This window comes from Phyllostomus hastatus, unplaced genomic scaffold (genome assembly GCF_019186645.2).
Source record: "Phyllostomus hastatus isolate PE091 unplaced genomic scaffold, TTU_PhHast_1.1 phas_contig_58, whole genome shotgun sequence".
Taxonomy (NCBI): Eukaryota; Metazoa; Chordata; class Mammalia; order Chiroptera; family Phyllostomidae; genus Phyllostomus; species Phyllostomus hastatus.
This window is the reverse complement of record NW_025333916.1, coordinates 50,755,126-50,779,835: the sequence shown is the minus strand read 5'-3', so window position 1 is coordinate 50,779,835 and position 24,710 is coordinate 50,755,126.

Genomic DNA, 24,710 nt, shown 5'->3' with positions numbered 1-24,710 from the left:
TGTATCATCAAGCCTCCTGGCTGTAATTAATTAAAAAAAAACAAAAACAAAGGAAAAAGGAAGAAAGATTGACTGCCCCAAATTGGGAATAATTAGATGATTTTTCTCAGGAGTTTAGAGGCGGGATCCAGAAAGAGTACTGGAATAAGGTGGAAACTGTGATAAGTAAAGGGTGTTCCTGTTCCCTCAAAGATCGGAAGAGTCTGGACAACATTTTAAATTCTTATGCAGAGTCTGTACTGAAAGCAGAGCATCATCCCCAATCTTGGAAGTGCAGAAAAATCACTTCCTGCTTGGAGTTAGTTTCTATTACTTAAAATATGTGTCTTCACAATTTTATATGGCAGACCAGCAACCTTTCATCTTTTTTCTCACGAATGCTGATGTTTTCAAGAACCAACAAAGACAATGGTATCTGGAGAGAGGGGAGAGACTAGAGGATGCGGTCAGTGAGGTAACATGGGGCCATGTCGAGCCTCGTAGGCTGTTATAAAGATGGATTTTACACTGAGCGAGACAAATACAGAGTCCGGAGAAGTAACACCATTCAGTGTGGCTGGTAGGGGACCTGCACGCCTCACATGGGATGGACAGCAATTTAAACATTTCACCTAAAATGTCATATGGTGTGCTTGAGAATGATGTTGTTATGTTACAAAATTATATGCTTACGGTTTTGTAATCAAAGATTTCATGTGATAAAAAAGGGGTGATATTTGTGCTGGTCCCTGTATATTCAGTGTGCTGAAAAGAATGTAAAAGAGCTATTTAAACAACCTCAACAGAAATGGCACATCTTCTGTCTGCATTATATTTTATTTCAAATTATAATTTTTCCTTCAAAAGTAACCTCATAAATTCTTTGTAAAAAATTTTATTGTAAAGTTGCCCTGGCTGGTGTGTCTCAGTGGACTGAGCTCTGGCCTGTGAACCAAAGGGTCACTGGTTCAATTCCCAGTCAGGCCATATACCAAGGTTGCAGGCCAGGTCCCCAGTGGGGGTTGTGCAAGAGGCAACCACACTTTGATGTTTCTCTCCCTCTTTTTCTCCTTTCTTTCCTCTTTCTCTAAAAATAAATAAATATAATCTTTAAAAATATTTTATTATAATTTTGCCACTACCATGTAGTCCCCTTATACCCTCCTCCCCATCCCCCACAATCACCACACTGTTGTCCACGAGTCCTTTTTCCTTTTTAAAACTCAGTTCTTCCAACCCCTAACCTCCTCTACCTTAGCTGTCATCCTGCTCTCTGTCTAGGAATCTGTCTTTATTTTGCTTATTAGTTCAGTTTGTTCATTAGGTTCCACATGTGAGTAAAATCTTTTGGTATTTTTCTTTCTCTGACTGGCTTACTTCACTTAGCATAACATTCTCCAGGCCCACCCATACTGTCACAAAAGGTACAATTTTCTTCTTTTTTACAGCCAAGTAGTATTCTATTGTGTAAATGTCCCATAGTTGTTTTATTTACTCATCAGCTAATGCTATGTTCATGGATAGGAAGAATTAACTTCATTAAAATGTTCATACTACCCAAAGCGATCTATAGATTCAACACAATTCTTATTACGATTCTAATGACGTATTTTACAGAAAATCACCTAATATCAAACAATACAAAAGGCCATAGTAATGAAAACAGCATGGCACTGGCATAAAAACAGACACATAGATCAATGGAACAGAATTGAGAGCCCAGACATAAACCCACACCTTTATGGTCAACTTATATTCATCAGAGGGAGCAAGCACATGCAATAGGCTAAAGACAGTTTATTCAATAAATGGTGTTAGGAAAATTGGACAGATATGTGCAGAAAAATGAAACTGGGGCACTTTCTTATACTACACACAAGAATAAATTCAAGACAGATTAAAGATTTAAATGTTAGACCCAAAACCTTAAAAATCATAGAAGAAAACATAGGCAGCAAAATCATAGACAAGGCTAAAAGCAATATTTTATCAGATATATCCCCAGGTAAAGGAAGTAAAATAAATAAAGGAATCAGACTATGTCATTTTAAAAAGTTTTGCACAGCACAGGAAAACATCAACAAAATAAATTCTTAAGACATGATATTTCCCAAGAAGTTTCAGATGAGCCAAACAAAATTAATTTATTATGGAAAAACTGGTATGCCAGGAGTTCAATGGTCATTATCAAAGTTTAGTAATTTCCTGAAGAGTTTCCTAAGCCACCTATGATTATTGTATTGTTTTTGATATTGATTAAAACAAAGGTTTAAATATAACTCCTATAAATCATAAACACTTACAATCAAGCCCTAACCAAGGGGCAAGAGTATTTTTCTCATGGTATTTGGGAGAGATTTTAGAAAAAATACTTTTAAAAAATAATGAAAAATTATTTTACAACAAACAGAACATTTCTTCCTTTAGAAAATTATTATTACCAGGCCCTGGCTGGCGTAGCTCAGTGGATTGAGCTTGGGCTGTGAACCAAAGTGTTGCAGGTTTGATTCCCAGCCAGGGTACATGCCTGGGTTGCAGGCCATAACCCCCAGCAACCGCAAATTGATGTTTCTCTCTCTCTCTCTCTATCTCCCTCCCTTCCCTCTCTAAAAATAAATAAAATCTTAAAAAAAGAAAATTATTATTACCAAAGAATACACAGGTCTGTGTATCTAAATTGCCTAAATTGCCATATTTATTATCACAGTCATGGGGTAATTTAAATAATAAGTCCTCCTCATCCCAGACCTATAATCTGAAGTTTTCAAGTGTTTCCAGAAAATCTTTATCAACATCACTGAATAATTATATTATGCCCCTAAACTTGATTATTGGTGCTCCAAGTGAAGGAATAGAAGAATATGGACTCATGTTCACAAGGGAAAATAGACAAAAGGAAAGTATTTGTAAATGACTGGTAGCAAAGATGCATATGGTCTGGGGAGGAGAAGCAAGATAAGAGACTAATGTGTATGTTAATAAGCCAAAAAATTCAAGACTGAAAATTCCCTTCTTTATTTAGAAATGAGGAGGGTATTAACAGCTTTAAGAAAAGCAGTTTCCATAACATGATAAACCAAAATAAACTTTTGGAAAATCATTAGGGAGTTGAGGTAGAAGTCTATATTTTTAGGAAATTTTCCATGAAAGAAAAGAGATGTCTACTATAAACTTTAATGAGGCTCAGGGCCAAACTGAAAGCTGCTTTTCTTCACCTTTTTTTTAAACTTTAAAATGACTGAAGCTTGATGTGTGTGTGCGATTATCAGGTAGTCAATAAAAATGAGACAAATGAAGACACACAAAACATAGGAAATAATGGATAGATCAAGTTCCCAGAGGATGCTGAAAGTGTCAGGATTGTGAGCAAAGATCAACAAATTCATCTTTTTTTATTTTTAAATATTTTATTTATTTATTTTTAGAGCGGAAGGGAGGGAGAAAGAGAGGAAAAGAAACATCAATGTGTTGTTACCTCTCTCATGACCCCTACTGGGGACTGGATCACAACCCAGGCATGTGCACTGATTGAGAATCAACCAGCGACCCCTTACGTTGCAGGCCAGCACTCAATCCACTGAGCCACACCAGCCAGGGCCTCAAATTCATCTTTAGGAAAACAGAAAACATCTATCTAGACAATAAGAGCAAGCAGGAATATCTGTAGACTCAATTTGCAGGGAAAGCACTATACATCACTTCAATTGTCAGCAGAAAAGCACAAGTTACTCAGTATACTCCATTGTTTTTTCTATGAAAACTACATGGTATCAAGTAAAATTTAAAAAATACTGTGCAGAACACAGATATAAGAGTTATTAGCATGAAACTTATTAAAATGATTTTGACCTTGATTTCTTGGTCATTACTTGACTCTAAATAATATCTTGAATTAAAGAGAATCTTAGTTGTCATGAGAAATTTTTAAAAAATGAAAAACACAAATGAGTTAAATATAATAATTATTTATAAAATAATCTTACAAGTAATTTTATTTTACAGAAGAGAAATATTGAAAAGTGTTCCTTTTAAACTGAGGAAGATTTTCAGTAATGAATCAGCAGCTAAGATTTTAGTACAATGAATCACTGACACTATGTACTTGACACTAGATATTTTCTATGTCAGCACTCACAGCAATGAAATGTTAATTACCATCTATCAACACTGAGGAAGAATTTAGGTAGCAGTAGAAGAAGAAACACAGACACATCTTATTGAAACACTCAGTTTTGTAATATGAGCATTTTCAGGACACTTGGATCTTTATTATAGCTGTCACATTTGACTTAAATGTATATTTTTGAAGTGAGTCTGGAATCACATGCTGATATATTGATGTTTCTGTATTACAGTTGCTGATAAATAAATGATATTTTCATGTGTAATAAAGGAAAGAAATATTAGTTATCTAAATTTAATAAAAATTGGCATCAAAGAATAAAGAAGAGACATGTTAAAATATTTCTATATATTTTAGAGTGACTAATAATTCAGTATTTCAGAAGTAACTTCTTTAATTCAATTTCTATCCATTTGTTTTAACATAATCATTGTTTTAAAATTACTTAAGCAAGGGTATTAAATGTATTACTGTAATTATCTCCTCAATCAAAATGATTTCAAAGTCCAGAGAAATACAATGGAAAAGCATCACAATAAGCACGGCATATTGGCTAAGACTTTTTTTCTGGTTACTAGCTCTGCTGTGAGGTTATTTGCCAAATGGGATCTATATGAAGCCAAGTATTACTCTTAAACTTTATTTTAATAATAGGAGCCAGACACCAATTTAATCAGTTTATGTGTAGGGTTGGGCAAAGTAGTTTTATAGTTGCGAGTAGGAGAAACTTTTTATTCTTGTATTATTAATTATTTACTTATATTACAACTGTAGATCTACTTTTGCCAACCCCTATACATTGAATAAATTATTAAAGGAATAACATTTTGGTAATCATAAAGATAACACTATATAGGTTTAGAAATGGGGGAAAATGGGGACAACTATAATTGAACAACAATAAAATATTTAAAAAGCTCTTAGAATTACTTACTTGACAGGCACTTTAAAATATATACATACATATACATATATTTCTAACACTGGTAAGTTTATATTTAATTCTAGAATCATTGCAATATATTCACAAATGCACTCACATCTAAAAGATATAGAAAAGTAAATCACTCTCTAAGTAGATAACAGATTTCATTTGTTAATGCCGTAAAGTTGGGCATTCAAGGAAACTTCTAAAACTGTTAGTTCAATCAATGCATGTGCAAGAGACTAGGTATGACAGCAATAAACTTGCAGAAATTAGGTTGACTCCTACAGTAAATTGATGCAGCTGCTTTAAAATGTGGTTATAACATCTCTTAGATAAAAGAATTCAGAATTCTGAAAAAGAACCCAACTAAATGGCCTCCAAATAAAATTAACCTGGATGATGAAATATGCTCAGTGCTTATTGTTGTCTTATGGATACCAGCAAGTGAATAAAAATAGACATCACTTTACCCTCAGAGTAATATTCATAATGTATAAGGAATACTCAACATTTCAAAGAAATATTTTATTATACAATTTACTACTTGACATATTAATAAATACCAATTTATGTATTAGTACTGTATTAATATTCTCCAGAAGACATATTACAGAGTAATATATATGCATATATGTAGAGTACTATTTGTGTGTGTATATATATATACATTTACCTCTCTCATATGTATGCATATATATATATATTTATGAGAGATGTAAATTTATTATAAGGAAGTGGCTCACAGCTCACAGGCTATGAAGTCCAAATTCTGCAGAGAAAGCTGCAGGCTGGAGACCTGGGGGAGAGTCACTATTGCAGCTGCAGTTTGAAGACAGTGTGGAAACAGAATTTCCTCTTCCTTGGGGAACTTCAATCTGTCTTTATGTTTTAAGGAGGTCTACTGATTTGGATGACACCTACCCACATTATAGAGGGAAATCTGTTTCACCAAAAGCATAGTAATTTAAATGTTAATCTCACCTAAAAAAAAACACCTTCACAGAAACATCCTGACTGGCAGTTGCCCAAATATCTAGAGATGTTGATGCATAAAGTTGACCATCACAATTTCTGACTCAAACGGTGGTTCTTTATGTTTACTAAAAATGGTGTCACCTTTGTTTTTGATGGTTACTCAACTAGATAAAAATAACATATTAACTGCAAAAGGGGTTTTAAAAGATGTTTTAAATTAACCAATAGTGTCGAAGAGCTAATATTGATTCTATGAATACTTTATGACTTATTTTCTTAGGTTATTATTTACTTGTGTTTAACCCACGATTGTAATCAGAAAGCATAGATAATCATCATCACCATCAAGCCCTGGCTGGTGTGGCTCAGTGGTTTATTGCTGGCCTGCAAATCAAAGGGTCATGGGTTTCATCCGCAGCCTAGGGCACATGCTTAGGTTGCGGGCTAGGTCCCTACCCTATAGGGGGTGCACAATAGGCAATCGCATATTGATGTTTCTCTCCTTCTCTTTCTCCCTCCATTCCCCTCTAAAGAATAAATAAATAAAATCTTTTAAAAAAATCATCATCATCATCATAAATAGTTGTTGATCATCAGTGAAATATATAAAAATAGGCATATAACCAAATAGCATTTGCTATAAAATATTGTATTTGTTTACATTGCTTAGTATTTTTATTTCTAAGAGAGCCTGTAGCTATAATTTTTAAAATAAGATTATGTATGATGATTATACATTAAACTAATATCTCCCTCACATAGATTTTGAATGACTGACTCAAAAATAAAATAAAGAAGACATTATACCTTTGATGCTATTTGACACTATTGTTAAATAATGGCATTATTACATAGCAAGAAGGGGGGGGTCCTCAAAGGGGAATATATTATTCCCCGAAGGAGCCCCCCAAGGTTTGTTATGTCTGCCGCCGAAGGAAAGATCTCTCTCAATGCCTGAGATTCAGTGAAAAAGAAAGGAATTTATTATTCATTCGAAATAACACAAACTAAACTTCCCCACAAATGCACGCAGTCCTCCCAGCACCCTCCACCTGGCAAAAGGGAGTACTTCTAAAGCCCCGTGGTCCTGACTCTCCCCCAAGCCGCATGGTCCCAACCAAGACACCAAAGCCGCGTGGTTCTAAACAGACGTGTGGTCCCAAAAGAGAGACGTGGTCCCAAAAGAGAGACGTGGTCTCAAAAGAGAGACGTCCGATCACAAAGAGAGACGCCAAATGGCTGCCTTGCTGGGTTTAAATCCCAGCACCAATCTTCTTCTGCAGCCCCATTTCCGGCTCCTTCCACAATTGGCCACAGCTGCCAGAATTCTGGGCAAGTGTGGCTCTGTGGTATGGAGCCAATTATCTCCAAGCTCTTCTGGATCCTATTACAAATCCCTATTTGGGGCTCCCCTCTTGGCTGCACCCTGTTACAGCATTATACCTTAACTATATGCAAAAGTTTTTTAATGCTATTGGCTTCTACCTACTTTTCTTATGAATACTAACCTTAAAATGACAATAATAATTTGATTAGGGAGGTAATTTATAGTTTTTCATTCTTATAAACCCAGAATTATTTCTAATTAAATACATACATTTCATCCACTGGCTGGTGTGACTCAGTGGACTGATTCTTGGACTGTGAATGAAAGGGTCACCGGTTTGATTCCCAGTCAGGGCACATGCCTGGGTTGAGGGCCAGGTCCCCAGTACAGGGTGCATGAGAGGCAGCCACATATTGATGTTTCTCTCTCTTTCTCCTTCCCTTCCCCTCCGTCTAAAAATAGATAAATTAAAAGAAACAAAAAATATATACATATTTAATGTATATAAAATTACACTAATTTGTACAAAATTATATTTTAATAAACATTTTAATAAAGAGTTTATTACTAGATTAAGATTAAAATTATTTTGTTATAACCATGAACATGACTGGAAATGGAATATCCTTATTCAAAGGAGCCTCTTCAAATGTTCTACTAAGTAATGGGGAGTTAGTTCTGTGTATTAGTAGATGGGCAACGATATGTTGACCTGTGAATGAGTGGTTCTACCTACGTGAAGGGTTTTTGCTGTCAGCCAGTTCACAATTCAGCTTCCAAGAATAAATGACTGAGGTAATGGTAGATTTTCACATTATGAATAGCCTCATATAACCAGATTTTCCAAATATACATGCATATTTTAAATAAGCACATGTTGTTACATATAAAAGGAAATGAAATTCTTCTCATCTGCATACTTGGAATATTGAACACAAGTACTTAATGAACGATTCTTAGACTGATGAATTGGCTATTAATGGATGGATTGAAGGATGGGTGATGGATGGTTGAATGGGTAACAGGATTTTTCTGAGGACTAACTTTATTAAGAAGTGGACACAAAGTGGACGCCGAGTTAACATCTGTCATGGTTTAATTCCCAGAACGGCTCTTCTTATATTGATGCTTCATTGTTGATGCCAACTGACCTCTGTAGCAAATCAGTGACTGTTACCAGTGTTTATTACTAAAATATTTAATTCTTCCTTGGCATAGTGTAAATATGCATATATTTTCTTTCTTTTTCTGATTAGTTTCTCCTTCTATAATACCGCTGTTGAAGTCTTGCTTTAGTAGTTCCTCCCATCACTCTTACTTTTTCTTGCTGTACTATACAGCTGCCTTTTCAGGTTCAGTGCTAAAATTCTCTGTGCTCAGTTGCTTTAACACTTTCCTTCAGTTTCTGACCTTCCTCTGGGGGAACAAAGTTATTTGTTTTCTGTGTTCTCTGCTAAGGTACTTTTTGTCTGTGGTTTTTGTACATTGAAATTGATGAACTAAAGCAAACCTGTGATTTGGATGGAAATCTGGTTATTTTGCAGGGAAGACCTCTACCCACCACAATGAAACAGCATCTCTCTTTGACTATTTTAGCACAATGCGTACCGCCCATGAGTTTTCTTGTGTTCCGCGGGCCATCTGTTATGGACTTTAGATGTCAACACACTGTCTTGTGCACATTGAATGAAGCGATCTCATTGGTGGAAACTGTGCAGGTGAATCCACGAAAAACTGTATAATTGCACAAACCCATAAAGCATTGCAGTTACATTGTATTTTGGTCATTCGAATAGCCTTCGTCTTCAAGTTCCTGGTGCTTTTAGAAATGCCCTCTCTCAGAAAAAGGAAGGAAACCAACGAAACTGATACTCTTCCGGAAGTATTTAACCATAATTTATCGGATATTCCTAGTGAGATCCAAGATGCGGATGACTGACAATTCCGGAGACGATTCTACTGATTCTACTGACAGTGAAATTATTAGACCTGTAAGGAAGCGCAAGGTGGAGGTTCTTTCAAGTGATTCCGACACCGACGAAGCTACTGATAATTGTGAGTCTGAAATGGACACACCACCACGCTTACAAATGTTCGAAGGTCATGCTGGGGTCACTACATTTCCGTCTCAGTGTGACTCTGTACCCTCTGTGACCAGTCTCTTTTTTGGTGATGCATTGTTTGAGATGTTATGCAAAGAGCTGTCCAGCTATCACGATCAAACCTCAGTGAAACACAGAACACCATCTAGAACACTAAAGTGGTCTCCGGTTACACAGAAGGACATCAAGAAATTCCTTGGCCTAATTATTCTGATGGGTCAAACAAGAAAAGATAGCTTGAAAGACTATTGGTCAACAGATCATTTGATATGTATCCCTGTATTTCCACAGACAATGAGTCGCCATAGATTTGAGCAAATATGGACATTCTGGCATTTCAATGATAACGCCAAAATGGACAGTCCCTCGGGGAGACTTTTCAAGATCCAGCCTGTGCGGGATTATTTCCTGCATAAATTTCGAACAATGTACAAACCAAAGCAACAGTTGTCTTTGGACGAGGGAATGATTCCATGGAGAGGACGTTTAAAATTTTGCACGTACAACCCAGGGAAAATAACAAAATATGGTTTGCTGGTTCAGATGGTGTGTGAGAGTGACACCGGCTATATCTGCAATATGGAGACAGACACTGCTGAAGGAAAGAAATGGCAAGAAACTGTTCTGTCATTCCTTGGACCCTATCTTGGCATATGGCACCCTATTTACCAGGATGATTATTACAATGCTACATCTACTGCTGAATTGCTGTTACAGAACAAAACTACAGTCTGTGAGACCATTAGGGAGAGCAGAGGTTTACTGCCAACTTTGGAAATGGAAACATCAAGAATGAAGAAAGGTGACATAATATTTTCTAGAAAAGGCCATATTCTTCTCCTAGCATGGAAAGACAGGCAGGTTGTCCGAATGATATCAATGATCCATGACACTTCTGTCTTGACAACAGGAAAAAAATAGAAAAATGTGAGAGAGTATTGTAAAACCCACCTGCATCAAGGAACACAATGCCCACATGAAAGGCGTTGACTGTGCGGATCAATTCCTTTTGTGTTGTTCCATCCTAAGGAAAACAATGAAATGGATAAAAAAAGTAGTGCTGTACCTTATAAACTGTGGACTTTTCAATTCATTTAGAGTGTATAACGTCCTCAATCCACAAGCAAAAATGAAGTATAAACAGTTTCTGCTATCGGTGGCAAGAGACTGGTTAAAGGATGACAGTAATGAAGGCTCTGCAGAACCAGAGACAAATCTGTCCAGCCCTTCCCCTGGGGGTGCAAGGAGAGCACCTCGTGAAGATCCACTCAAAAGGTTGTCAGGTGATACGAAGCAGCTTGAACCTACATGTATTCCAGCGAGTGGAAAGAAAAAATTTCCTACGAGAGCCTGCAGAGTTTGTGCTACCCATGGAAGAAGGAGCAACTCTAGATACTTACGTAAATTGTGTTTGGTCCCTCTTCATAGAGGAAAATGTGTTACGCAGTACCATACGTTAAAAAAGTACTAGGAACTTTAATTGTTTAATTAGTTGTTTAACTGTTTTTGTAAATAAAAATGTTATAATTATTGAAAAACAACACCTAAAGTACATTATGATTTGTAGTTATGATGATTTAAATAACGTGCAGTTTGCCCAAAAACGTGTGGTCCCTGGCGTATGTCTTAGAGAGTTCAATGTGGTATGCAATGTGTAATGTTCACAACCAAGCAAATGTTTGCCATCTCTGCAATTTTACACTTACAGTACTTCATCTAGTGAAAGTGATTCAGGGTTACAAGGATTACAGGTGTGTCCCTGTAAGAACTGTTCCCACCACTAACCTTTAATTGTTTCAGTTTTATTAACAATATTTAATTGCACTGAATATGAGTCTTGCTTTTCCAGGAGAACTTAAACAGAAGTCCTCTTGTTTTATTAAGAAATGAGGTGAAATTACATGTGTGACCCAATTTTATCTGTGTTTGGTGAGGTGCATGAACATCTACCATGTAATACTTTTCTTATTGCTTCATTTTTCTATTGTAGTCAAATAAAAATGATATTCATCTCATTAAAAACTATCGATTCTATGAAATGATATTCTAATCACATACATCTGAAATTAATAAAAACATTTATCTTTAAACTATGACAGTGTAAATTTTAGTTATTAGTGATAACAAAACTTATAGATGAATTTCTGTGTGCTAGTTACTGTCCTAATCAGTCCATGATTTTTGCATTATTTAATCTAAGTATCTTACCCATAAAATTAAAAATCTTCACCACTACTATCATACAGATAAGAAAACTACTTTCCCAGGTTCATATAGCTATTAAAGTTGGAGCAAAGATAAGAACTTCAGAAGTCAACAGTCTTAACTCTGTATTAAACAGAAGTTCTCTTGCTTAGAGAAATCATTTTTAAAATTAAATATTATATTTGCATGAATAACTTTGATGGAGAATCTAGTTTTGCAGATCAATCAGAAATCTGAAAAAGATTTATATTGCAGAGCTTGAATGACAGCCTAGTTGTTAATTAGCAGCCAGATAACTTGAAGGACACGGTAAGTCTGTTAAAAAATCTACCACACTTTGTGAACAGAGTCTTCAGCTTGCCAGGAATGCAGTGCATTTATTATGCTGCTGCTAAGACTGAGGAGAGCATATTAATTATTCAAGGTGTGGAGGGACATTAATTTTTTTACAATGCAAAAGAGATTATTCATGGAATAAAAGTGATCAGGATGTATTAATATATTTCTCCATTTGAAGTAAATTTATGTCTTCCTCCTATTAGGATGTAACAGAGGCATTAGAATAAAACTAACAGTTAACTAATCTAGCTTTATTTTCTAAAGTGAGTGTGTTTAAAATAGAAATTTTGATGATGTATATTAAGTGTTCATGGGGAAGGGAGAGGGTGGGGATGGGTGGAGACAGGGAAAGGGAGAAAAATTGGGAACAACCGTAAAAGCATAAACAATAAACAATAAAATAAAGTTTTTTAAAAAGAAGTCCGTAAGTCACATTTAGGCAAATCGTTGACTAATGTATCCCAGTTCTTCTTCCAAGAGCACCTGAAATCCATTAATTTGTTACTCAGAAGTGTAATGTTTGTTATGTTCACATGTAAATGTATGTTTCAACTAAAACTCTTTTTGAGGTTGGGCCTGATTTTATTCTTATTTTGGCCTTATGGCAAGGTTTCTAGCTTTCGGATTTTTTTCTTTTGCCTGTGTTCTGCACACTTGAAAAGCAGGAATAAATTAGGGAATATTTGTCAAATTTTATGCCTCCTTATCAGTAGCACTTCAGGTGCTGTAAGTGGAAGAGAGGGGAAACATCCACAGGAATAAAATCAGTGAATTCTTTCACTTACTACTCCCGGTGGCAGTGTGATCAACTCTATCTAAGAGGCAAACAGTATGTGAATAACACCTTTTATTCAGGATTGCCAGCTAAATGGTCAATTTTCACTTTCTACATACAGCATTATATTAACTCATTCTTGATCTAATTTTTGTAAAATGACAACAACAAAATGATCACTGCTATTGTTCATGGAAGGTTTATTCTAGGTATTATTGGAAGACATTTTCATGAATGATTATATTCCAAAGGCCCAACAGAAACTATGCAATAAATGATAAATCAGTAAATGTTTATTCAGCACATTCTGTGGGCAGGAAATATTTTAGTTGATGGATGAATAGCAAATAACAGATGGGACAAAAAAAATCCATGTTCTCTTGAAATTAGCGTTTTGGCATAGAAAATGGACAGTGGCATACTAAATGAATTAACTGCATGCTACATCAGAAGGTGATAAGGGCTGTAGAGAAACAAAGCTGGCGACGGGTTTCAGGGAGCTGTCGGGACAAAGATTCTGTCCTTGACAAAACCCTACTCAGGCTCCCCTGCACTCTCTTCTCAACTAGGCCCTGGCTTCTGGGCTTCCGTGTTCATCTCTGCATTGTCCAATTTTAGCAAGAATCCTGCTGAGTCAGTTTGGCCAGAATGCTTGATATCTAGTCTGGTTCCTCAACCTCCTCCATTCTGCGCGTGATGTCTGGTCACTCTGGCCTGGCCTCAGCAAGAAGCCTGTTGGGGAGGCTTAGCCAGAATCCCTTCTTTACTGCCGATCATTTTAGTAATTTTTAATCCTGCTCCTTGGCTACAAATTTCCATTTTTCCTTGCCGTATATGGAACTGAGACCAATCTTCCTTCCAACTAATTCCCTTTTAGGAGGAATAGTGAAAATTTTCTATACCTTATAGAAATATAAGAAACAGGAAATAAATATTACCCTCTTAATCACATATATGCATTAGGTATATATATTTTTAAAGATTTTATTTATTTATTTTTAGAGAGGGAAGGGAGGGAGAAAGAGAGAGAGAGAAACATCAATGTGCGGTTGCTGGCGGTCATGGCCTGCAACCCAGGCATGTGCCCTGACTGGGAATTGAATCCAAGATGCTTTGGTTCGCAGCCCGCGCTCAATCCACTGAGCTACGCCAGCCAGGTAGGTATATTTTCTTAATATGATTTTTCAACCTTTATTTATGATGTCTCTTGTAAATAGATTTTCTTTAAATCTGTTTATGTCTATCAGTACTCTAGTACCGATGGCTGCAGTTATGTTTTATTTCTTTTCTTAAAACTCCTTCATGACCTTGAGTCATCAACTATTCGATGATTGTTTCAAAATATAAAGTATTTATTTTTGTGTGTTATATTAGAAATACATGTAAAGTGTATTGGGGTTATTAGTTGAAAATGTAATGAGTGCAGAAAAATGCTACTAAATGCAACAAACAGCCAAATAATGAGTAACAATCACAGAGACTTAATAGACTGTGGGAATAGAGGCCCCTCACTAGGGCTCTATTTTTAAGAATATAGGAATGCACTAGAAGGTAAAATATAGTTTTATATCAAATTTTTCAATTTGTTGTTAGGAAGGTATAATTTTTGAGGTTAGAAGATAGAAAATATTTTAACATTTATCATAATGCATTTTAAAATATTATTATATATAGTATGTGGACCTATATTTAGTTTCTTCTCCCAGGTCTCACAATGATTCAAAACAAAGCCCATTGCCTTGTTGACAAGAAAAGAAATATAGTATTAGAGGAAAAATATAAAGTTACATTAAAAATAGCCATTATAAAGTCAAGAGCATAAAGCAGCTATTAATTCTTCAGATAAATATTAAGGGACGAAGTCATATATAACTTGAGGTTGCATTATATAAGCTACTCTCTCAGCATTAAAATATTTAGGATTATTGTTATTAAACACCTAATAAAATAATTTTGAATTATTTCTATGAAGTAAATACAAGTATCTTCCAGTTGTGTATATGTGAGGTAACAGACCTCGGGTTCAAAAAAAATTATTACTAAACTTCAAATTGAATGTTATAGGAGATAAAGCTGCCATAAATCACATTTCATATCATTCTTAGAAGAATTCTAACACTAAAATATTCATATTTGATTACTATTGAGTGAATAAATTTAATTTATGTAACAAATATTATAAATCACTGTTTCATAATTCATATTAAATTAAACTTTGTAATGTAGTATTTTTAACAAAGCAGAAAACATTATTGTTTTTTGTACATATCTATACAATATCAGTCTGTGTGTGTGTGAGAGAGAGAGAGATAAGACTGAGAAACAAAGGCAGAGGAAAACTATAGATAAGAATTAGAGCCTCTCTGCAAAAAAATTTTATTCTAAAAAACTATGATTCTATGATTCTAACTTTGCTATTGGTGTTTTCTTCTTCTTCTCCCCCTCCTCCTTCTTTTTCTTCTTCTTTTAATTTTAGGACCCATCTGATTGGACTAAAACTAATTTGGCAATAATAATCAGAACAAAAGAGAATCATATATTATCTAATTAGTAAATATTTTATTTTGGTCTTCGATAGAGTCAACCATGGCCAGATTGTTGTAATTCTCTGGATCTCAGATATTTGACCATTTCCCAGAATGATGCCGCACTGCTACATGGGATCAAATCTTCATGTCTACTGGATATTTATGTAAATTTTATATCTACTATGCTGCTCAGAGATCAAGGCTTATTGAGAGATCAAGGTTAACTTTAAATGCTTTTTCCCCTGTAAGTTGCTCAAAATTGTCTGTACTGAGAGAAATAGAGAAATGTAATACAATAAGAAATATTATATGTGACTTTTCTTTCATACAGATATAATCCAAATTGAAAATGTACTAAAAAATGTGGATCATAAATACCAACACTAGACAAGATGAGATGCTTAATGTTCAGCATAATTAGTAAACTTTCTAAAATCCTTTACTCATTCATTCTTTAAACACCGTGTTCCTGAAAATGTACAAAGAAATATTCAATTCACCCAATTAAACACAGGTAAATAAATTAAAATCACTTTTTGATCTCTTTGAGCTTTGTTACTTACATGAGTAGAGTTAGACTAGTGGGCTGGGGAAATTTTATCATTGGGTAGACAAGCTAGTGTCTCATGCCTTTGATTCCACTCTGAATTAATTTTGTGTAGAAATAAAAAGAACAGCCCCGGCTGGCATAGCTCAGTGGATTGAGCGCGGGCTGGGAACCAAAGTGTCCCAGGTTCGATTCCCAGCCAGGGTACATGCCTGGGTTGCAGGCCATAACCCCCAGCAACTGCACATTGATGTTTCTCTCTCCGTCTCTCTATCTCCCTCCCTTCCCTCTCTAAAAATAAATAAATAAAATCTTTAAAAAAAAAAATTCCCAGTCAGGCCACATACCTGGGTTGCAGGCCATGGCCCCCAGCAACCGCACATTGATATTTCTCTCTCTCTCTTTCTCCTTCCCTTCCCTCTCTAAAAATAAATAAATAAAATCTTAAAAAAAAAGAAATCTGGTAAAAAAAAAAAGAAATAAAAAGAACAAAAATACCATATCAGGTCAAAACATGTAATGACACACACACATATACTTCTTAATTTCTTTCAGGAGAATCATTTGTATTTGTCTTTAAATGAGCTATATAAATTGTGTAAACAGACTGGAAAACACTTTGAAAATGGAACCAGAGAACATCATCTACAAAGAGGTGTAGTGTCAGAGATTTGCTGAAAGAGCGAGACGATGGAAATGGAGTGGCAATAGAAGATGACCCCAGCGGAGAGTGAAAGGAAAACCAACAATGGAAGGCAGGCTTCAGTGCCAGCAAGCGTAGTATTTCCCAGTTGGCACGTGATTCCTAAGCTCTTGAGAGGCACTGTGCTTTCATGTTTTAGTCTTATTAATAAAAATGTCAGTTATAGTTATAAAATTATCAAATGACAGACTTAAAACTATATAAAATGCAATGTTTTTTAACTACAGGCTAATGATTGGTTATAAACAGTTCAACTAATGACAGGTTTTTAAATACCTAGGGGTTAATTTTAATTCACGATACTTTGAGAAGTTATTCTAAAACTAAATTGCTTCTTATTATATTGAACTTTTTTTTAATAACAAAAGATTTGCTGTGAAATATTTTTCAAAACATTTCTAGAACAAAGAAACAGCCCAAATGCTTTTGACTCTGGCCTACCACTTCATTAAGGTACATTTCAATTACCAAATAACAACACTTCATCATCTAGGGGGATGGATGCATACAAAATGACTGATTTACTTGAAGTATACTTATAGCTATACAGTAAAAAATACATTAAAAATCTGTATTTCAGAAAACAAGAAATATTTCCCAACCATTTTGGGAAATCTTCATGTCTTCTCAGAAGTCATTGTTCATATCTCGTTAAATAAACAAGAATTTATGAGAGATATGTTATTATCTCATGAGCAATTAATTAAAATTAAAAGTACATAGAATTTTGTTTTATTTTATTTTTTATAGAGAGAATGATAAATAGAGAGGGAGAGACTTACCAGTTTGTAGTTTCACTTATTTATGTATTTATCTGTTGATTCTTGTATGTGCTCCAACTGGGGACTGAACCCACAACCTTGGCATAGCAGGATGATGCTTTAAGCTACTCATCTGGGAACAAAAATACACATAATTTTAACAGCAGTAAAAATATTCATGCAAAACTCATCAAATTCAGGCAAAACTTTTACTTGGGTAAAACATATTGCTAATGCCATATGTTAACAAATTATCAAGAGTAAAAAAATAGCTAACTGGTCAATTCAGTAAGTTCAAATGTAAACTCAAAGTAAAATATAAGAAAATTAACATTAATAAAAGATAAAATTAAAGGTAAACCACAGAACGAAATTTTTCTTTCTAACAAGGCTCACAAGAATAATTAAACTTCTAGAAAGAGTAATAAGGGGAAAAAGGAAGAAGTCATATATTATAGTAAATATCCAAAAAGAAAAAATAAAGCAAAATCACAGAGAGATTAAGATAAAAAATATATAAAGACATATTGCAATCAAGTTGGTGATAATTAAAAAATGTACCAACTCTAAGAGACTACTGAAACAAAAATGAAGGAAATAACCAAAAGAACATTTATGCATAACCCATGGACAGCAATGATAATATGGCAATTGACTTAGGAAATGGACAGATTTCAGCTGAGTGGAGCTGGGTTAAAGGAGAAAAAGTGGGGATAACTACAATTGCATTAAAAAATTGAAAATCTGATTTGATCTTTAACTCACAAATTTTAGCAAACCAAAAATAAAACCAGGTTCATTTCCTCTTACTACTATTTCTAACAATGAAAAAAAAACCCCAGATCATTCTTATATAAATCAATCCATAAAATGGAATATTAGAACAAATTTCTTATCCTCAATTTCTGTGTTATATTCATAATTATGTTGTGTGAATACATAAACCATAGCTCTTGATAATAAAACTAGATCAAATTTCTCCAAAAAAAGAAAAAGAAAATCATGCATTAATGTCATATATGCAGTCAGTTCCAAAACTCCAAATAAACTGTTAGCAGAATCAATAAAAAAAAAATAGAAGAAAAAACAAACACTGAATACAAGTGGAAACAGCCTAACAGCTCCTTCTGTTAGAGAATTGGATATATAATGTCATTGATTTCTTAATAGCAGTTGAATGAATAAATTATTTTCATATATATTGGTGCAAATAAATTTTAAAAATAATAAATTATTAGATCCAGGTAAAAAATGTGCCATACAGTATCATTCCAAATATGTAATTTTTGAACAGAAGTGTGCCTATATGTTTGTATGGATACCTGAAATTCAGTAAAGAGAAAACAACAATTTTTATGACAAAATGATACCAAATTTAGTCTAATTTTTAACTCCGTTCAGGAGTAAGGTGGGAGTGATGAGAGGAGTATCTTATCTGTATCTCTAACCTTTCATTATACTTCATGTATATGTCTAAAGCTCAAATAGTCATGTTATCATCCATTTAAATCTGGTGATTTATATAATGTGGGCTGTTAAATTAAAGTCTGATTATGTGAATTCGCTATTAATAAAATTGATATATTATAAACATAATGAGTGACTTTTGTAAAAGTGACTAACCTCTTTTAAAATGCCAACTACTTTACAAATGAACATATTAGCAATAAAAGAACTTATAATTCTCAAAAACTTAGACACCAGAGTTTTAAAAATGTTGTACAAAAGAAACCTTAATGAAGGATTTTTAAAAACTTCCTGTATTAATATTATACAGTAGAATAACTGATAATTATAAAACTACCATTTATTTTTTTTTCAATACCCACTTTATAGAAAGACTACAAAATGGAAAGAAACCATGGAACATGGGTATTTTTAAGAACCTTCAACATTTGTTACATGGTCTTTAACTTTATAAGTGTAATGGTCTGAAATGTATCCCTAAAAATGTATATATTGAAATTTTAACCCAGCCCTGGCTGGCGTAGCTCAGTGGATTGAGTGCGGGCTGGGAACCAAAGTGTCCCAGGTTCGATTCCCAGCTAGGGTACATTCCTGGGTTGCAGGCCATAACCCCCAGCAACCGCACATTGATGTTTCTCTCTCTCTCTCTCTCTCTCCCTCCCTTCCCTCCCTAAAAATCTTAAAAAAAAAATTTAACCCTCTGTTGTGTCTGTATTTGGAGATAAGGCATTTACAGAAATAAATAAGGTTAATGAAGTCATAAGGACTGGGCTCTAATCAAATCTTGTCCTTATAAAAGGAGGAAGAAACGCCAGATCTCGCTCCCTTCCCCACGCCCGCTTTCTGCATGCACACCAAAAGGCCATCCACGTTCATGCAATGGCACAGAGAGGAGATGAGCGCCCACACACAAGCCAGGAAGACAGGCATCACTAAAGCCAATTCTGCTGGGCCCTTAATCTTGGACTCCTAGCCTCCAGAGCTGGGTGAAAATAAAATGTCTATTGTTTAACCCATCCAATCTGTGGTATTTCCTTGTGGTAGTCCTAACAAATGAGTGCAATTGGGTTGCCTAAGTCACTCTGCTCCACTAATCTAATGAGGACATGTTAAATGAGTCGTTTACAGAATGTTCAGACTTAAACACACATTTTAGAATTCCAAGAAACTGCCCTTTATTCTAAATTAGTTATTAAATAGACTCCTTTTAAAAAAGTAAAATATTTGTGTGTATTTTTCCAAGCAAAGGATATATGGTGATTTCTTACTAAAACATACTACTGGTTTTGATTAGACACATGGTTTATCTGTAATTCTGCTGTGAGTCCAATTTAGTTCTGCTCTGTTTATACTAGCTTAACCTTCCAAAAGTTTAGAACTACCTCTGTATTCAAAAGTACTTTATAATGTAGAGTGTTTGGGCAATTATGACTGTGTATTGAAATTTTAAATATGTATCACATTCTCTTATATTTCAGAAACCACTTATTTATTTCCATTTGGTTGCTAGTGATTCCAGGTGTTTGGAAAGAAAATTTCATGTTATTATTTCAACTCATGACTGCACTTCCCCATGTGTACTAAAATTTGCTGCCCAGTTCTAACTCCATCATTTCTTTATTTTATCATGTAGGCTACTGGCAGTTCATTATTATAGAAAATAACTTTAATAAAGTGTGTTAATCAAAAATAACTATAAATGTTTACAGTACTTTGGAGACAACATATTCTTCATCCACATAGTTAACAGAAACAGAGAGTAGAGAGTGATTGTCAGGGGCTGGGTGTAGGTAGACATTTTAAAAAATATTTTACTCATTTATTTTTAGAGAGAAGAAAAGAAAAGGAGAAAGAGAGGGAGAGAAAGAAACATCATTGTGTGATTGTGTCTGACACACCACCTACTGTGGATTTGGCTCACAAATCAAGTGTGTGCCCTAACTGAGAATCAAACCAGTGGCCCTTTGATTCTCAGGCCAGTGCTCAATTGAGAAATATTAGTCAAAATGTACAAAGTTTCATTTTTGTAAAATGGCTAAGTCTTACAGATATACTATACAGAATAGAGTCTATACTTAATAATAGTGTATTGCATACTTTAATATGTGCTAAGAGGGTCTGTCTTATGTTCAGTGTAATGTCATAAAAATAATAAATATAGTAGGAGGAAACTTTTTAAAGTGATAAAGCATAGATTATGGTGATGATTTCATAAATGCTTTTTCTAAATGCATCGAGTTATATACATAAGTGGCATTATGTAGCATCTGCCCTTCTTTTCTAGTATATTTCACTGAGCCTAATGTCCTCCAGATTCATTTATAGTTTTGCAACAGAATTTCCTTCTTTTTATGGCTGAATAATATTCCATTGTTTGTATGTATCATATTTTTGCATATTGAGAAAAGAGGCTAAACAGTAGATAAAAAATATACAAAAGTCATGAGCCCACAGACTCACATGCATAAGAGGAGTAGTATACATAAACTGATTTAAAAGTGGCTCTTGAATTTGAGAGAATGCTCAACACTCATGAGACACAAACATTAAAATCATACTAAGATACCATTTCTTATCTCATAATGACACAGTTTAAAAGCTGAATAATACACATTATTGTAGGATTTGGATTGGCAGGCACCCTCATGCATAGCTAGTGGGCTTGTAACTTGTGTAACTCCCACATATAGAATGTGACAACATTAAAAAAACACTACATTTGCATTTACACCTAAAAAACTAACATTTCCATTTAAAGACATTTACTTTGAAGTTACACTTTTAACAATACAAACATATGCGAAGTTATCCATTGTGGCATTATTTATAATAATAAAATATAAGAAGCAGTCTATAAACTTTCCCCAGAAGACTAGCTGAAGGCTACAGTATATATAGCAATAAATATCATAAAGCTGTAAATAAAATGGAAAGATTTTATGATATGGAGTAATTTCCCAGACAAAATGTATCTTAGAAAAAAGGAATATGCAGATTGATGATTGATAAAGACAGATAGATTTATGTATCTATTATAGATGTATATAAATGCCAACGTTTGTGAGAAAATGAAAATGAGACATGTAATTATGTATGAGGGGAAAAAGAGAAGAAATGCAGACTATAAACACAAAACTAATTAAACCATTTATAGCAATGGGCAAGTGGGGACAGAGAATGGAGTAAGACTTTAATATTTAACCTCTGTTAATTATCCTCAAAGTGAAGGGATACAATTAAATTTAAATCATATCAACTAGAAGTGAGAAAAACTAAAATTAAATGCAAATGTAAAAATATACATACATCAAATTCATAAAATGCAGAGAATGCATACACACTCCAACACAATAATTTCAATTAAACTTGAACACTTTACTTTGATTGTAAATCCTTGGTAAAATATAGTTTTAAAAACAAAAAAGAAAATGAACGGTGGACTTAGGAGGTTTGCTAGTAGTAGTAGTACTGGTAAAGAAATGTAATATTATTAGTAGACATTGTATAAGAAAATAAAACATGTTGATATGGTTGGGAACTCAAATGTCCTGTATGAGAAAAGGAAGCTCTAAATACCAATATGGGTAAATTGACAACACTCATTTTTAAATTTTTTAAAAAGTATTATTGATTTCAGAGACAGCAAGAGAGAGAGAGATTTATTTTTCCACTTATTTATGCTTTCAGCTGATTCTTGTATGTGCCCTGACCAAGAACTGAACCTGTAATCTTGGTATATCAGGATGATGCTCTAACCAGTTGAGGTACTGCATGGACCAGGGCCAAGAACACTCAGCTTTGATGATGGGAGGGTTGGAATGGAAAGCAGTATGAACTTGTAGAGAGAGAGACAATGTGTAGAAGACACAGGCCACAAACAAGGCCTAAAACCCATGCCACCACTCTAACAACGAGCATGACTAGACTCCAGGCTATTGTATAAAATATTTGCAAACTTCTCTGGTAAATAAGTGATTTTAAGTTTGGAGAATAAAAAATACAAACTAAGCCTTTAACAGTGTGTGTGTTTGTGTGTGTGTGTGTGTGAGAGAGAGAGAGAGAGAGAGAGAGAGAGAGAGAGAAATCAAGCATATGATCAAAACCAAGTAGGCATTATCAAAAATCCTACTAGAATTATCTAAATCATGCCTGGAGCTTCTGTGAGCTGGCTACTGCTCCCTCACTAAGTCAGCCTCGGGATCTTCCCACTAGCTCTTCATTCTGCTCCGAGTGCCCTCTCTCGTGTAACCCACTGCCACACTCCCAGGCCTGGTTCCGTGCTCCTTCTCAGAGAGGCTCATCCTAACCACCCGATCCAAAATATTCTTCATTGCAGCACTTGTGATCCTCCAGGACTGCAAACTCTATTTTTTCCATCATACTTACAATCTTCTAAATATTTTGACAATTAATTAGTTATCTTGATTTGTCTCCCCCACCCACACACACGGGAAGAAATGCCAGTTAAGGCAGGTATTTTATTCTTGTTTTATTCATTGTTACTCATTATTCATTACTCCTAGTCTAATGTCTAGGACATGGCCTAAAATATACTCTCAATTAATGTATATTTTTAATAAGTTTATCAATTCCTAAATGTGCATTTTGTCTACTACATAGAGCCACTTTAAATATGGTCATCTGCTTTATAAAATAGAAAAAAAATGATTTTCAGAAAGCAAATCATTTCGTTCCATTTGATATTCTTAAAGTTATTTTTGGTATAATTCTTTCTTTTACAACTTATTTTTAATAAGCAATCAAATCTTGCCAATCCGTCCTTCCAAACGGCTTTAAATGTGTCATTTTATTCACTTGCTAGCTTCCACCACCTTCAGTCTGGGGCTCATCATCTCACACCTGGATTACTGAAATAGCTTCTCTTCTGGCAACCAAACACAAATCATTTTCTGCCTCATTCCTTCCTAAATGAGTATTTGATTTCTCTAAATAACAGCTTTGAAAATGTGACTTCCAAACTCAAAAATTATCAATGAGTCTCTAGCCACTAATGAGATAATATCTTCAGTTTAGCTTTGAAAGCACTAAAGACTGTTTCTATTTATATTTTCCTTATGTCTTTGACTCATCCCACACATTGTACTCTGAATGAGTAGAGGCTTTTTATTTTATTTTATTATTTTATCTCACATCATTTTACTAAGTTTTGCTTCCAAATGAACAAAGGAAAAACTAAAAGATACTCTAAGTAGTCTGCAATTATCTCAAGGGTCTAAACTTACTTTTACAGAGTAGGAAGAATATGGAACTCAATCTTCTAAAACCACTTCATTGGGGAATATAACTCCCAAATTGTTGGGAATTAGAAAAAGCATGTTAAGGAGAGAGAAAAACCATGCAAAAACTCAGCGTTAAGTAGCTTTTCTCTTATCTCATGACACCATTTGTGGATATGTATTAAATATTCCCAGGGCCATCCATCTTGGGAAGAAAGATGGCAGCACTTATTTATAGGCATTCCTTTCAAGTGGGTCAAAAGTTCACCCCCATGAATAATTCACTCCCTTGTACTTTTCTGCATTGCATGGTCTGGGGAAGGGTGCTGTCACATTGCATGAATGTGAAGCTGATTGTGACCCATGTAAAATTGGATGTTGCAGATGGATGCAAAAAACAGACAGGTGAATCTGAGCAAATCACAGCAGTGCCAAAGTGATGTCAGATGTAATCTACACCTGCACTATTCATGTTCTGCCCTCCATGAAATCCAATCTATATCTGAGGCACATTAAAATTGGCAGTTTCAATACCTTGAAAGACTTAATGAAAGATATTTAGTGAAATAAATTATAGTCTTTGCTGCAGTACTTTAAACTGAGTATGTAATTGATATCCACATCTCTCCTTTGTTACCCATTGCATATTTTTCTCATATTTGGGTGACATTCTGGCTGACTGTATTGCTTGCCTTTTGGTATAACCTAGAACTT